Raw genomic sequence first — 13,730 nt, 5'->3', positions numbered from 1 at the left:
TCTCTTCCTAGTTGTATAATCTATTCTATGTCTGTGTGTATATATGTCTGTATGGACACCATTCTTCCAGTTAAGAACTTCTTATCTTAGTCTTTATTATTTATGTTTACTTGGACCATTGTATACTCGGTGCCACAGTTGGTTTTGTGTTTTCTAAACCCATGCACTTGAATGTCCCTGTCCTTAGATGTCTGCTTTCTGTTTTCACTCACAGTTTCAAAGTGTTTTGCCTAAGTTCTGCCCTGTAGGATTCCCTTCCCAGGTATTTCTACTTTCTTTGCTGCCTTTGGTACTGTTAACCTCACTCTTTCTGGGATATTCTTATTGGCTTCAGTTCCCGGTGGTCAGCCTCCCTGGTTCTTCTGGTTCCCTGAACATTCCTTCTTTGGGTTCATCTTTATCTTCCCACCTTCATCTCTTTTCTCCCCTTCAGGTAGTTTTCACGCAAGACATTTCCATGCAGTCTTGGCCCTCTGCACTCACTCATCTTGTACAGTGCTTCTCCGTTTACTCCCTATAAAATTACCACATGTGCAGAGGATGCTCTGGTCCATATTTTTTTTATTTTAACTCTGACTGAATTGGAGGCATTAACTCTTGAGTTTCAGGACAGATCTCCTAGATTTTTTTTTTTTTTTTGACCTGCATAAAGCCCATTTTGCATGTATGTTGTTTATTTTCAGTTCTAAATCCGTAAATTTTTATTGAATATCTGTTATTTGTCAGGTGATGTGCTTAAGGAACACAAAGGTGCATCATCTGGGGTTCATGTATGAGCAATTGAGAGAGCAAACAGATAAATAAATCTGATTACACTATAGTATTTTGATACAATGTAAATGCATCTAAGAGAAGTAACTAACTCAGACTGAGAGAGGGAGGAAAAAAGATGGACCAGGATCAAGGAGGTGTTTCAGACAAAGTGTTAACCCTTACTGTAATAGTCAACGCTCTCTGTTGTCATTTCCTTTTTAATGAACTTCCTCAAAAAGTGGATCATTTCTATAATGTTAGAAACCAGAACTTGTCTTGTTTAACAAAGTATCCCTGGAACTCAGCACTGCCTCATACCTTGTGTACTGAAAATGATGGGAGAAGGAGTAGCATATGTTGTAGTTGTTTCCTGAAAGGGATTCCGTTTGTAGTTTCTTTTTGAAACATTTGAGGCCATTTTGAATTCTGATTTTGTATTCCTCAACAGCTGGTGACTCCCTGCTGCCTCCTTCTCTTCCTTCCCTCAACCCTTCTTTCTAGTCTGGCCTTATGTGTGGATTTAATAATGCTGCTAATTATTCCACATCCCAGGTCATTAATGAAAAACGTCCACCAGAGCGCTGTCTAGAATTGACCAAAGTGGACCCCATTTGCTATGGTGTCTCTAAAGCTGACACTTTTCCATCGATAGATCCTTGCCAGGTATGACCTTCCTGCCGTTTCATAGCCATGCAGTGTGGATCCTATTTTCTCAGTTTATTGATGATTATGTCATGAGGAACAGAATCAAAAGCTTTGCTAAAATCCGAATATAAATTGTCTCTTGCTTCTTCCCCTTGATCTACTGGACTTGTCATTTCATCAGAGGAGATTAGATTATTTTGACAGGACTGGGTCTGTTCCATGCTCTCTTAGTTATTAGTCAATACTCTGTTTTCTTGAAGATGTGCACAATTAGATTTTTTAACCATGTTTCTGAGGTAATTCCATGATCATAACTTTTTTTGTGAAGTTTTGTGTATCTTATTAGCTTCTATGCTCCCTGTAGTCCTCCCAAATGTTTTCAATGTGTATCATCTCAAACTGTGGTTAGAAGTCAACATGGACTAAAGATGGGAAGATTAGAATGAAGTTGGTTGAAAAGACTCTGATCAAATTTTTTCCACCCTCTGCCCCTCTTGGTTGATCTTTTTTAGAGAGTTACACATGTAGTTTTCAGAATATATTAGGGCATTTTATCATTAAATATGATATAGGAGTAAAAATAATATGTAGGAACTAATGGACATAAGTTACCAAAGCGGGGTTTAAAAAAATGTTTTCAAAATAATTACACAGAAATTTTACCCAACTGTTTCTAGTTCTATAAATGATGATTTTGCCCAAGAATGATGACTTAGTTTTCTCTGATAATCTACTTATATACATTCTATTTATATTTTTTTTCTATTTATATTTTTTAAGAAATTTACATACATATGGGTGTACATTATACATATAGGTATATATTATATATATAATTGCCAGAATATATATATGTGTGTATATATATATGTATAAAATATATATTGCCAGCAATAATATAGCAAGTCAGTAACATAGGGCACATTTTTGTACTTTGTACATTCTTGTCCTTTGTATAAGTATGAAAGTGTGTTGGGCTTTCTTTCATTCTGTATTAGGCTTTCTCTAATGAGTACTTAGTTTTTCTGTTATGCTTATACCATATGTAGATAGTAGGATAGAAATGTTCAACAGTTCTGCTATTTAAGTTGAAGTACCCACTCAGTTAGTATAAGCAAATCCTCTATTTTTAAATGTTCTGGAATCCTTCCACTTATATTGATCTCTCTAAAACTTCCCTATGGAGACCTGTCACTCAGGCCTCCTTCAGGTCCTAGCCATACCAGATGTCTTTCAAGGGAAAGTCTGAGAGTCTCAGAGAAAGGTACAAATACCAAGATAGACTCTGTATGGGAAAGACAGTGAATTTCTAGGTCACATATAAAGAAAATTCAGTTTCAATATGGTAAAACTGAATTATGATTTTTTTTGTTTTGTTTTTCTGGGCACACAGATAATTTTTCTAAACTATTTTTATTAATATAAAAAGTATATATGTTGAGATCATATGATCTTAACAGTGGAGACAGTGGAGGAAAGAATGTTCATCTCTGTCAGTGATTAAAGTTTTTGATTAACATCAGTGATTAACTCCTCTGGGGCACGAGTGGAGAAATGATTGCTTTGTTCCTTGGTGACCTTAGGACTGTTTCTCCTGATTGGGTTTGGGTTATACTTGTAACTAATAGAGCTCTATTAAAAATTAAATTATATTTGTTTATTCAGTCCCACAAACAATAATGGGCCTTTTTGTGAACTAATTCAGTCAGTAGATTTTTATTGAACACCTGTCTTAAATTAGATTCAAGGAATAATGAACAGGGGACAGAGTCTCTCCTCAGGGTGCTCAAACCGGAGGGGACTGATACCCTAGATACCCCATGAATGATGCAGTTCAGTGGTGTAAATGCTGACATTGTGGTGGGTGATGGAGCTTCACTCTGAAGGGCTTTGCTCTGGGAGGTAGTAGGGAAGGTATTCCTTAAGATGAAAAGCACATGGAGTCCATAAGCCAGATCAGGCCTGTGCCCATTAATCCTTGACCTGCACTATACGTTCGATGTTATTAGTTGCTGTAGTAGTTGGTTTTGGTGCCGTAAGTCACATCCCCTCGGTTACCTCTAATTTCAGTCACAGCTGTGATTCCATGAATGCTGACTGCAGCCCACCTCAGGCACAGTTGTTGCCTTTGTCAGGGCTTTCTCTCAAACTGAGGAAACGGCTCAGCACTTTGGCAGGTGTAATTGGAAAGTGTAGTAACACTTAACCAGTAAAGGACAGGGGCTGGAGAATTCATGCCCCTACTTTCCATCATCCAAAGGGAGGATTCTTGGAGCCATTCTGTGACATGTCCCTGAGGCACATGGGACATCACTAGAACCCCTTTGGTTGGTTGCAATGCCTTCTATGCTTTACTTCCCTTGCTCCTGTCTCTTGGAATCATTTCCCAAATAAACTACTTGCAAGTCTTTATCTCAAGCTCATATTTTAGGGGAATCATAAATAAAAACAGTTGCCAAAATTTAAGAATTAAGGATGGCAAATAAAAATTAGACTTCCACTTCTCTTGAAACTCTGAAGACCTGGTAACCCTGAGAGCAGGTTCCCTTTGGCAACAGTCAGCTGGAGCTGAGAAGGGACTGTTAATTACAATGAGATAATCTGAGCTGATCAAACTACCATAATCCTCATCCAGTCTGGGTCCTTCTTTAAAATACCTCTGAAGCTCTGGAAGCATGGGGAACTTGAGATCCAGGTCAGCACTTAAAGTGAGTCTTTTAAAACTAGGCAGGACTTGGCCAGTCAAGAAGAAGTGTATCAATATTGCAAAGATAACTTCACATCAAAGCCCAGGAGATGGGTATGTTATTTATATATTGGCAGTACTCTGTGTGTGTGTGTGTGTGTGCTCTTGTACACAAGCACACAAAGTAGTTTCCCTCTTCCTTTCCATGCTGCAGCAAAGGATATAGTCATTCAGTAGAGTTATTCAATTCTGGCTTTCCATCAATTACAAAAAATACATGAATATCAACACTGATTAATTGGATCATTATACAAACAACCCTACAGTAATAGGTACCCATTGTGTGGTAGTAAGGCATATATTTGTCATACCCATTAGGAGAGCACTTGGGGCCCAGAGGACTGATGAATTGGCCCACATTGTCTTACTACTACACAGCTGTCATAGCAGTTCTGATAGCTGGTGATAGTTCTACAAGAGCATGTCAAATTGGTGCTTATCTGTTATGACATCTGTTGATGGAAACTCCCTTTTAGGTTTGATCCAGACAATGACCTTGATATTCTTGGTGTAGAATAAAGGCCCACAATTATTGTTTCAAGAAGGAGAGACTTGTAGCTTGTGTCTCACACCTGTCATATCAAATTATCAGGCTGAAACTGATAATAAAATGAACACTGCTTCTCAACAGTGCTTTATCTGTTGGATTTGTACACACATTAAACTTTCATCTAGCTCTTTTATAGAAATCCATTGAGATAATGTGTAGTCACCACCCAGACTTTCAGATATGTGCACAGGATCTCGCTGCAGAGAGTAACATCTGTTTCACAAGGAGATCCTTGAGAAATAAATCTTTAAGTCTAAAAAGTGGGAAAATACCAGGGTTGAACTGAGAGTTTAAAAGAACTTGAAGAAAGTATAAACAGAGGGAAGACCAACCTTTGAGAGAGATGGTCATAATCGGGTTACTGACTTCTAAGACTCAGGAAGTCACTAAATCTTTGGGATCTGCAATATCCTTACCTGTAAGATTGAGATGCTAATACCTGGTTATCTCATATTGTACATCAAGGATTATAGGACATCTGGAAACATTTTTTGGTGGGGGGGGTTGGTAAAGACTCTGATGAAGAGAGGGAGCAGGAGCAGGACTATGGTTGCTTTGGGTTAGTTTGCAGAACATTTCCCTTTCATTCAAGAAACCCTTTTCCAGCTGTATGGAGGCATCCTTTACTGGACTCTTTTGTACTTCCAAATCCCAAATTAGTTAGAGATGTGGGCAGGATGTTGGTGAGAAAAAAAGGCAAAACCAGATGATGTTGTTGGGTTTAAAGTCGTATCCAAGATGAAGAGCAGAGGGAAAGCAATTGGGCGCTTTTACCATTTCCTGCAGAATGTGTGTTTTGCAGAAATAGGCAGATTTTCATTTTTGTAGAGCAAATGTGTCCCCAAGCACTGTTTGAAATTTAGGTTTCAAAGTTATATAGAACTTTGTATACTAGAGTGTGCTAGAATGCTTACTAGGATGGAGCGTCCATTTAGATCAGTATGCCTGGTTACATGCCCACAGTATTCTTGCCCACTTCCATTGTATATTGTACTGAGGGAGGTGCTCCTCTAAGGTAAAATGGAAGGATTGTGGTTATGAAACAAAATTCAACAAAGTAGTAGACCACGCCTGTTGGCATTATAGGAAGATCAGGTTCTGAAGGTTCACTGTGAACAATTTTTCATGTTATCTTCCGTAAATTTATTTAAAAGGGAAAGAATAGGGGCGCCTGGGTGGCTCAGTGGGTTAAGCCGCTGCCTTCGGCTCAGGTCATGATCCCAGAGTCCTGGGATCGAGCCCCGCATCGGGCTCTCTGCTCAGCAGGAAGCCTGCTTCCCTTCCTCTCTCTCTGCCTGCCTCTCTGCCTACTTGTGATCTCTCTCTGTCAAATAAATAAATAAAATCTTAAAAAAAAAAAAAGAAAGAATAAAGATAAGATGTGAGCCCCAACCAAATCCATATTAAAAGGAAGAAATCCTTTTAAAGAAATCATTCAAAATTCATTAACCATTTTGAAATAAAATTACCCCCACAAAAATCTAGCGAAATGTTCTAAATAATAGTTCAGTTATCTCCTAATGTGTAGTTGCTTTGTTTGTGTGATTACAGTGATTATAGTGTTCATTAGTAGTGATTAGGTAGGTGCGATGGTTCATATCTTCAAATAAACTATAGTCTGAGTGCTCACAGCTTCTATTTTCATCTTTAAAACCTCACTTCCCACTTACTTCGATGTCAGCAGCTCTTCCCTTAACATAAATATTTTTGTCACTGTAATTGTGATAGAACAAAGGCAATTCATGGGTGCTCCTGCATTTTAGTTGTCCTAGTTACTCCTGTGACAGAATTAGGTTTTTATTTCCATCGACTAAGTTATATCAGTGCAAATATATTTCTGGCACCATTATAGTAAATCTCAGTTCAGTAGCCAAAAGGAGGGAGCATGTTTGAATACTTAATTTGAGCAAAGTGGTTTTTAAAATATGTTTTTAAGAGTAATCCAAATATCTCTTATATCAAAATGCTTTTAATCAGATGGAATGGAATGCATAAATGTCTGAATAGAATCTCTGTGCTTTAGTTACAGAGGAGCGATCATACCATCTCTGAAGCCAGCCAAAGTGCTGCATTAAAATACTGATTGCATTAAACATATAGAGTTAATTTCAGGAAGGCTTTGTCATTACTTGTCTGATGTTTGTAGGGAATCTCAGAGCATGCACTCTTTAAAATCCATGACTCATAGCAGTTACAGTACCAAAAGAGAAAGTGATTTTGTTTAAGTGTGGCAGGTACTATTTAAATATCTAGAAATTCTCTCATGAGAGGTAGGTTTAAGTCTGTTCATTACACATGAACATAGGTTCTGTGTTTTACAAAAATTACATGTTTGTAGTTTGAATTTTAAAACTAGCTTGCTGGTGGAATTGTCAGCATTTTATGAATCTTTGAAAATAAAAGTGTGATACTTATGTGCACATTAAAATGGTCCAATTAGCTCCTAAGGTACCAAAAAAAGTACATGCAGTCATAGCATTGATATCCAAAAGATTTTCCTTCCCTGTCTCTATCTGTTAATATTTCTGTTATTTTAAATTAGAATTGAGTTTATAGTCATTTTCCAAAATTGTATGAAGGTGACTTGCATAAGATTTTCATTTCTGATACGAGGGTTGGATTACTTTGATATTTATGCTGCCTTCAAGAACATGTAGTTTTAGAGAGAGACCACCAGTCCTGAACTTATAGGAATTTTAAACCCAGTTCTGTCTTGTACTGTGGACTTGAGCTGGCCAATTTTTCTGAGCTGTAGTATTGGTTTGGATTATACCAGCATCAACCAATTACTGCAAAATGGGACTAGGCCCAGAAGGAAGGTGGTCTTGACTCATTTTCTCACACTCTTCTTACTTTTTCAGATAATGTCTGTAGCATGCAGTATCTGAAGAATACATGACTTTGATCTGATGAGCACAAGTCTCATTAAATGAACAGAGAAGTCCCATAGAACTTTCAACCAATAGGGTAGTATAGTTCCTTTGGAGTCTCCCTTTCTTTACCTTCTGTTATACAAAACCAGAAAATGCATCTCTAATTGGATAATAGTTGGCAGGATTCCCTTTCAAATTTAGAAGGCTCAGGATGTTAGAATATTGGAAAGAGTGAAAACATCACAGCCTATTTTTGTAGGCTTACCTGTCTTCTTTACTAGCCTTTGAGCTACCTGTGGCCAAGGATCATGTCACAGTCACTCTTATTTCTCCAGGTCGCTGCCACATAGCCACCACACCAGGTCTATGACATGAGAAAGAAGTAGGAGGCGTAGAGTATATTTTGATTCAGAGAAAGTTTATGCCACATGTTTGTCTCCAGTCAGGATAGCTGGTTTTAAAGTGCCCAGCTTTTAAGCATTAGGAAGAAAAATACTAAAAGAACAAACATTTAGAGTATGCCTTAGAATATCTTTTCGCAATAAGTGGGTTTTTTTTTTTTTTTAAAGATTTTGGTTTATTTATTTGTCAGAGAGAGAGAGAAAGAGAGAGCAAGCACAGGCAGACAGAGTGGCAGGCAGAGGCAGAGGGAGAAGCAGGTTCCCTGCTGAGCAAGGAGCCCGATGTGGGACTCGATCCCAGGACGCTGGGATCATGACCTGAGCCGAAGGCAGCTGCTTAACCAAGGAGCCACCCAGGCATCCCAATAAGTGGGTTTTTGACATGACTTTCTGATGAGGCTTTTTTCTCCTTTTTCTGCCAAGAAAGTTAGTATGAACAGGCCTACTAATAATTATTTTGTAACTTTGATGATATAAATATAGATGTAAAGAAGTCAGAGGTTAAAAGTAAAATGTTATAAGATGTAATTATTAACAGGATTTGGAAAGAGTAGGTTATTGAAAAGAATGTCAAAAAATCTTCCAGGTGAATTTGATTTCCTCATTGGCAAAACTAATTCCATTTGATTTTAGAAATCATTATAAGCTGCTTATTCCTGCATGTAATTAAATTACAGGGTAAGCCTAATAAGTACAGTGTATGTTTTATTCATGTTATCTAAGGTATGCATTTGTTCAGACCAGAGAAAAGGAGGATTTTTCTACATACACTTTTGCAGGACAATTATTTGTGAGTGAAGCTAATGGCTGTCTTTGGCCAAATGTCCACTATATGCCTCTTCTGTTGTTTAATCCTCTTGCCTGTTCTGTGGGAAAGTGTGCCTACTATCTCCAGTTTAAGGATGATGAAATGGAAGCTGAAAGAAATTAAGTAATTTTCTCAAGACCAAACAACTACTAACTCTCAGCTCTGGGTTGCTAGGATCTTTCCTGAATCAAAGCAAACATCCTTATGACCTACAAATTTACCTAGAAAAAAAGAAACTAGAATTTGCAACTGGAAAAAGAAAATCCCCACTTTTAAGAGCATCCTTCTTATAGGGGGTGGTCATTTTTTAGGCAAATCCTGCTTTTCCTCAGGCACCCATGCTCCTGCAAGTCCAGTAATGCCCCATGTCTGCCGGAGGTCTGTTTCAGGTGATGTCTGAAACCACCAATAGTACCAAACCCTATATATACTATCTTTTCTTCTATATGTACATACTTATGAGGAAGTTTATTTCATGAATTAGGCACAGTTAGAGATTAACAATAGTAACTATTAATAAGGTACAATTATAACAATATACTGTAAAAAAAAAAGTTACCCGAATATTGTCTCTCTCCCTCAAAGTATCATATTGTACTCACTCTTCTGTTGGCGAGGATGTGAAATGGTAACATGCAGACGTTATGGAAGGACATGAGGGGAGGATGTGACGTAGTGTTACGCAGCTATTGACCTGACTATCTGTCAGAAGGATGATGATTTGCTTCTGGACCACATGGAGCTGCAGCTAAGCATGTATAACTGAAACCCTGGGATGGGGGGCGGGGGTTGTAGCGTAGTACATTTAGCTGTGTATTCCCCTGGAGGACTCCTCTTATTATCTTTTGCATTTTCTTCCTTTGGCTTTGGGACAGGAAGTGTCATTAAAGGAGGGGATTGTAAACGTTCTTCTATTTGAGCATTTAGACTTGGCTGGACAGTGCCTGAAGCTGTGGTTAACGGAATGAGAATCTCAGAATCAACCATGAGTGGGATGAGTAGGGTGAGTGGACCACCTTGTATCTGAAGCACAGGTTTCCAAACTGTTTTCTATACTCAAACCTGCATGTCCAAGCCCTTCACTAGTTAACCTCAATGGACTCACCTATAACAGAGGTTCTGAAACAGGCAAGTTACAATAAATGTTTAGTAAGATCGCAATTTAATAATAAATAAATAAATAAATAAATAAATAAATAAATAAATAAATAATCCTGTTCCAGTTAAAAAGTTTTAGATTGGAGATAGTAAATAATATTTTAGAATTTTCATAACCCTTTTCCTTTTCTCACTTGGGAGGTAAAGTAAGAGGGAAATTATCTCAGTTCAGAATTCCCTCCCCTTCTCCCTCCTTTCCTTTGTTTATGTTTTTCAGTGTCTGTGGTGTGTGAAGAGCTGTGGTAATATCATTAAGGGTGCAAACTGAGACACATTAAGCACGTGGCACACAGTAAAAGTGGCAAGGCTAGAAGCTAGGTATATATAATAGAAAAGTGAGTTTCATAGCATCCAAATTAGTGGAATATATTTATTATACCTCAATCATTTCCTAAACATCACAAAATAAACACCCTGACGCCATTTGTCTGTGACCCTTTGGAAGGCAGTGCCTAAAACCACCACTAGGATTTTGTGACCACAGAAAGAGAGAGATTTGTGAGAGAGCAACGTGTTATGCTTTCCATATATTATGTTTATTCTTTGTAGGATAAGTCTAGTAGTTACTGCTCATACTTCACAGAGGAGGAAAGTAGTGCTCAGATTAAATACTTGTTATATGGTCCCATAGCATTGATGTTCAAATCCTGGTCTGCCTGACCTAGAATCCCTGGTTTATTTATGTATAATCTTGCATAAAGATATTTTCTATGAAATAGCTTTGGTCATTTCAGGGGAAGATTTGAAGGCTTTGTGTGATATATAACAAGACACAATTTAAAAATATATATATACATACGGTATACACAATAGGACGTTATTCGCCATAAAAAAGAAAATCCTGCCTTTTGCAACAATGTGAGTGAAACTTGAAGGCATTATGTTAAGTAAAGTAAGTCAAACAGAGAGAAAAATACTGTATATTCTCACACATGGAATTTTAAAAAGCTGAATTCACAGAAATAGGGAGCAGAATGGTGACAGGAGTGGAGGAAATGAGATGTTGGTTAAAGGATAGAAATTTCCAGGCATCAGACAAGTTGGTTCTAGGGATCTAATGTACAGCATGGTGACTATAGTTAAGAGCTATATACTTGAAGGTAGCTAAAAGAGTAGACCTTAAATGGTATATCATACCATACCATGCACAAAAACAGATAATTACGTGAAGTGATGGAGGCAATAATGACTTTCGGTAATCATTTTGCAATATATACATGTATCAAGTAATGTTGCACACCTTAAACTTATGCAAAGTTATATGTCAGTTACATGTCAATAAAGTTAGAAAACAATTTAAAAATAAGGATAAAAAATACTAAAGCATAGATATTCTTAAAATACTCAGCCAAGAAACAAATTATTAAGTTATCATTAGTATATTAAGTCATTAAAACTTTTGACGTGGGTCAGTCATTAGCAATCCATGCATGCACACACTTATTTATACATATATATAGATGGGAAAAGAGGAGGAAGTGATTGTTGCTATTTGATTATATGTTCATATCCTTGAAAAATAATATTAACTGTCACCCTGTGCTTGTACACTTTGTTCTTGTAAACTCATGGATATGAATGTTTACTTACCATCCTCAATAAAAAATTATGGTGCAGTACTATATTTTTAACTCCCAACAGAATCTTAATTTTATTTCCCCTGGGGAAAAGGGGGATTCTTTACCTGAATAAAATATGTTTGAGACTGAGAAGATCAACCCTGAGGGTGAAATGTTAATTGAAGCTGGCTGCATCTGCTACACCTTCTTTGTTTAGGAGGACAGAGGTTGGGAAGGCAGCTGGAGTTTTCTGTTGGTTGCTGTGTCTCTGAGCTTGAGTGATTGTTGAATTTCATCAAGAGATATAAGCCAAGTTTCATCTTGGTTAATATTAAAGATATACAGGGGCATCTGGATGGCTCAGTGGGTTAAGCCTCTGCCTTTGGCTCAGGTCATGATCTCAGGGTCTAGGGATCAAGCCCTGCATCAGGCTCTCTGCTCAGCAGGGAGCCTGCCTCCACCTCCACCCCCACCCCCTGCCTGCCTCTCTGCACTTGAGATCTCTCTCTCTCTGTTAAATAAATAAATAAAATACAATAAAAATCTTTTTAAAAGTATTAAAGATATACAGAGTTTATAAAGTTAACATTTCCTCCCTCTCCCCTGCTACCTTTTCAATCAAATGTCTTCCTTTTGTTTTCTTTGTCATTGAGGTGACATGTTTAGTGCTTATATCTTCCAAAGTGGACAGTTTTTGGTCTTCTCCAGCTGGGAAAGTTTAAGGCACCTCAGGGGTCACACTGAGTCAGTTCTGCCTGATAAATTCTTAGATGGCTTCGGGATTTTTTTTCTCATACCAAACACAACAAAACTGGAATGCATTCCAACATCATCTACACTAGGGTGTCCTGAGGAAAGCCTTTAAGGAAGATGAACCTACACAGTGATTGCTACCAAACTATTATTGGTAATTATATGTGCAAATTAATGAATACATTCATTTAGAAAAAAAGAAACCTTGAAAGATACATTTCTTACAGATATTGTGTTACTCTGACATTTAGATAATAATGGTATTTTATTATAATATCATAGGACTATAACATTAGGTAAAGCAATGTATGTGAAATTAGTATTATATCATATATATATATGTATATATATGTATATATATACATATATATATGTTCTGTGCATGATCACTTCGTAAGATTTTTTATTAAACTTCATCATAACCCTGCAAGAAAAGCAGAGTGGAACTTACCCAGCCTTCCTTGTGAAACTGAGGCTGTGAGCTGTTTATGTGACTTCTCAGAGCCACTCAATCTGTGAAAGAAAGGAGACTAGAACCTGGATGCCATGACCTAAAGTGTAAATTTACATCAATGAAAGGTCTGTGAGTAAAATAACTGTTGTTATATGACTAGTGAACCACTCGTGGAAGCCAGTTCTGCAGATTAATTATATTTAACTACTCGTAAACTTCAAGAGAGCACAACCTGTTGTATTAACTGCTAGGCCACAGCCCCCGCCATAAGCAATGCACAACATAGACTAGGTGCTTAATAAATGTTTGTTAAATGGATGGATGAGTAAAAAAAAAAAAAGGAAAAAAAGATGTTTTTAGATGACTTGCTAGGCTAGTTTTAGAATGCAACAGGAAGCTCCTCTTTATTAGAGATGATTCAGAATGATCTTGGTAGATTTAAACATCTTCCATTTATAATCCGTTTCCTGTTAGTAAATATCAGAAGTTCTCTGCTGCTGCATTATGCTTAGCCCAGCAAACCCAGAATTGTTTGGTCTTGCATTCTCTAAATAATCCCTATTTGAAAGCAGCATTATCCACGTTCTTGGCACAGAGAATGATAGGATGGCACTTTGGTATGATTTGAACTTTAAAAAGTTTAGAAAGTTATTATTATTATCTTAATGCTTCTTAAAGAATTTGTGGAGAACTGGACTTAATGATCCTAGGATTTACTCTACATCATCAGCTTGTTCAGTTATTTTATTTAAAGGCTTAATGTAGGGGCGCCTGAGTGGCTCAGTGGGTTAAGCCGCTGCCTTCGGCTCAGGTCATGATCCCAGGTCCTGGGTTCGAGCCCCACATCGGGCTTTCCGCTCGGCGGGGAGCCTGCTTCCTCCTCTCTCTCTCTGCTTGCCTCTCTGCCTACTTGTGATTTCTCTCTGTCAAATAAATAAATAAAATCTTTAAAAAAAAATAAATAAAGGCTTAATGTATTAAGACCTGACCTGAAAAAAGAAATACCAAAGACTAAAAAGGAAAATTTGAT

At 37.4% G+C, this 13,730-nt stretch overlaps 1 protein-coding gene across 9 annotated transcripts in view; it reads left to right on the top strand.

Moving 5' to 3' along the window:
• PTPRD (protein tyrosine phosphatase receptor type D) overlaps nt 1-13,730 on the top strand; it is a 1,060,901-nt gene that overhangs the window by 567,253 nt on the left and 479,918 nt on the right. The window contains exon 5 of one of the 9 annotated variants that reach the window (XM_047699812.1): nt 9,652-9,779. The exons of the other annotated variants lie outside the window; for them this stretch is intronic. The gene's annotated coding sequence lies outside the window, so the exon portion shown is untranslated. The remainder of the gene's footprint in view (nt 1-9,651; nt 9,780-13,730) is intronic. 9 annotated transcript variants of the gene reach the window in all.

This window comes from Lutra lutra, chromosome 13 (genome assembly GCF_902655055.1).
Source record: "Lutra lutra chromosome 13, mLutLut1.2, whole genome shotgun sequence".
Classification (NCBI taxonomy): Eukaryota; Metazoa; Chordata; class Mammalia; order Carnivora; family Mustelidae; genus Lutra; species Lutra lutra.
This window is presented reverse-complemented; position numbering and strand designations above follow the sequence as displayed.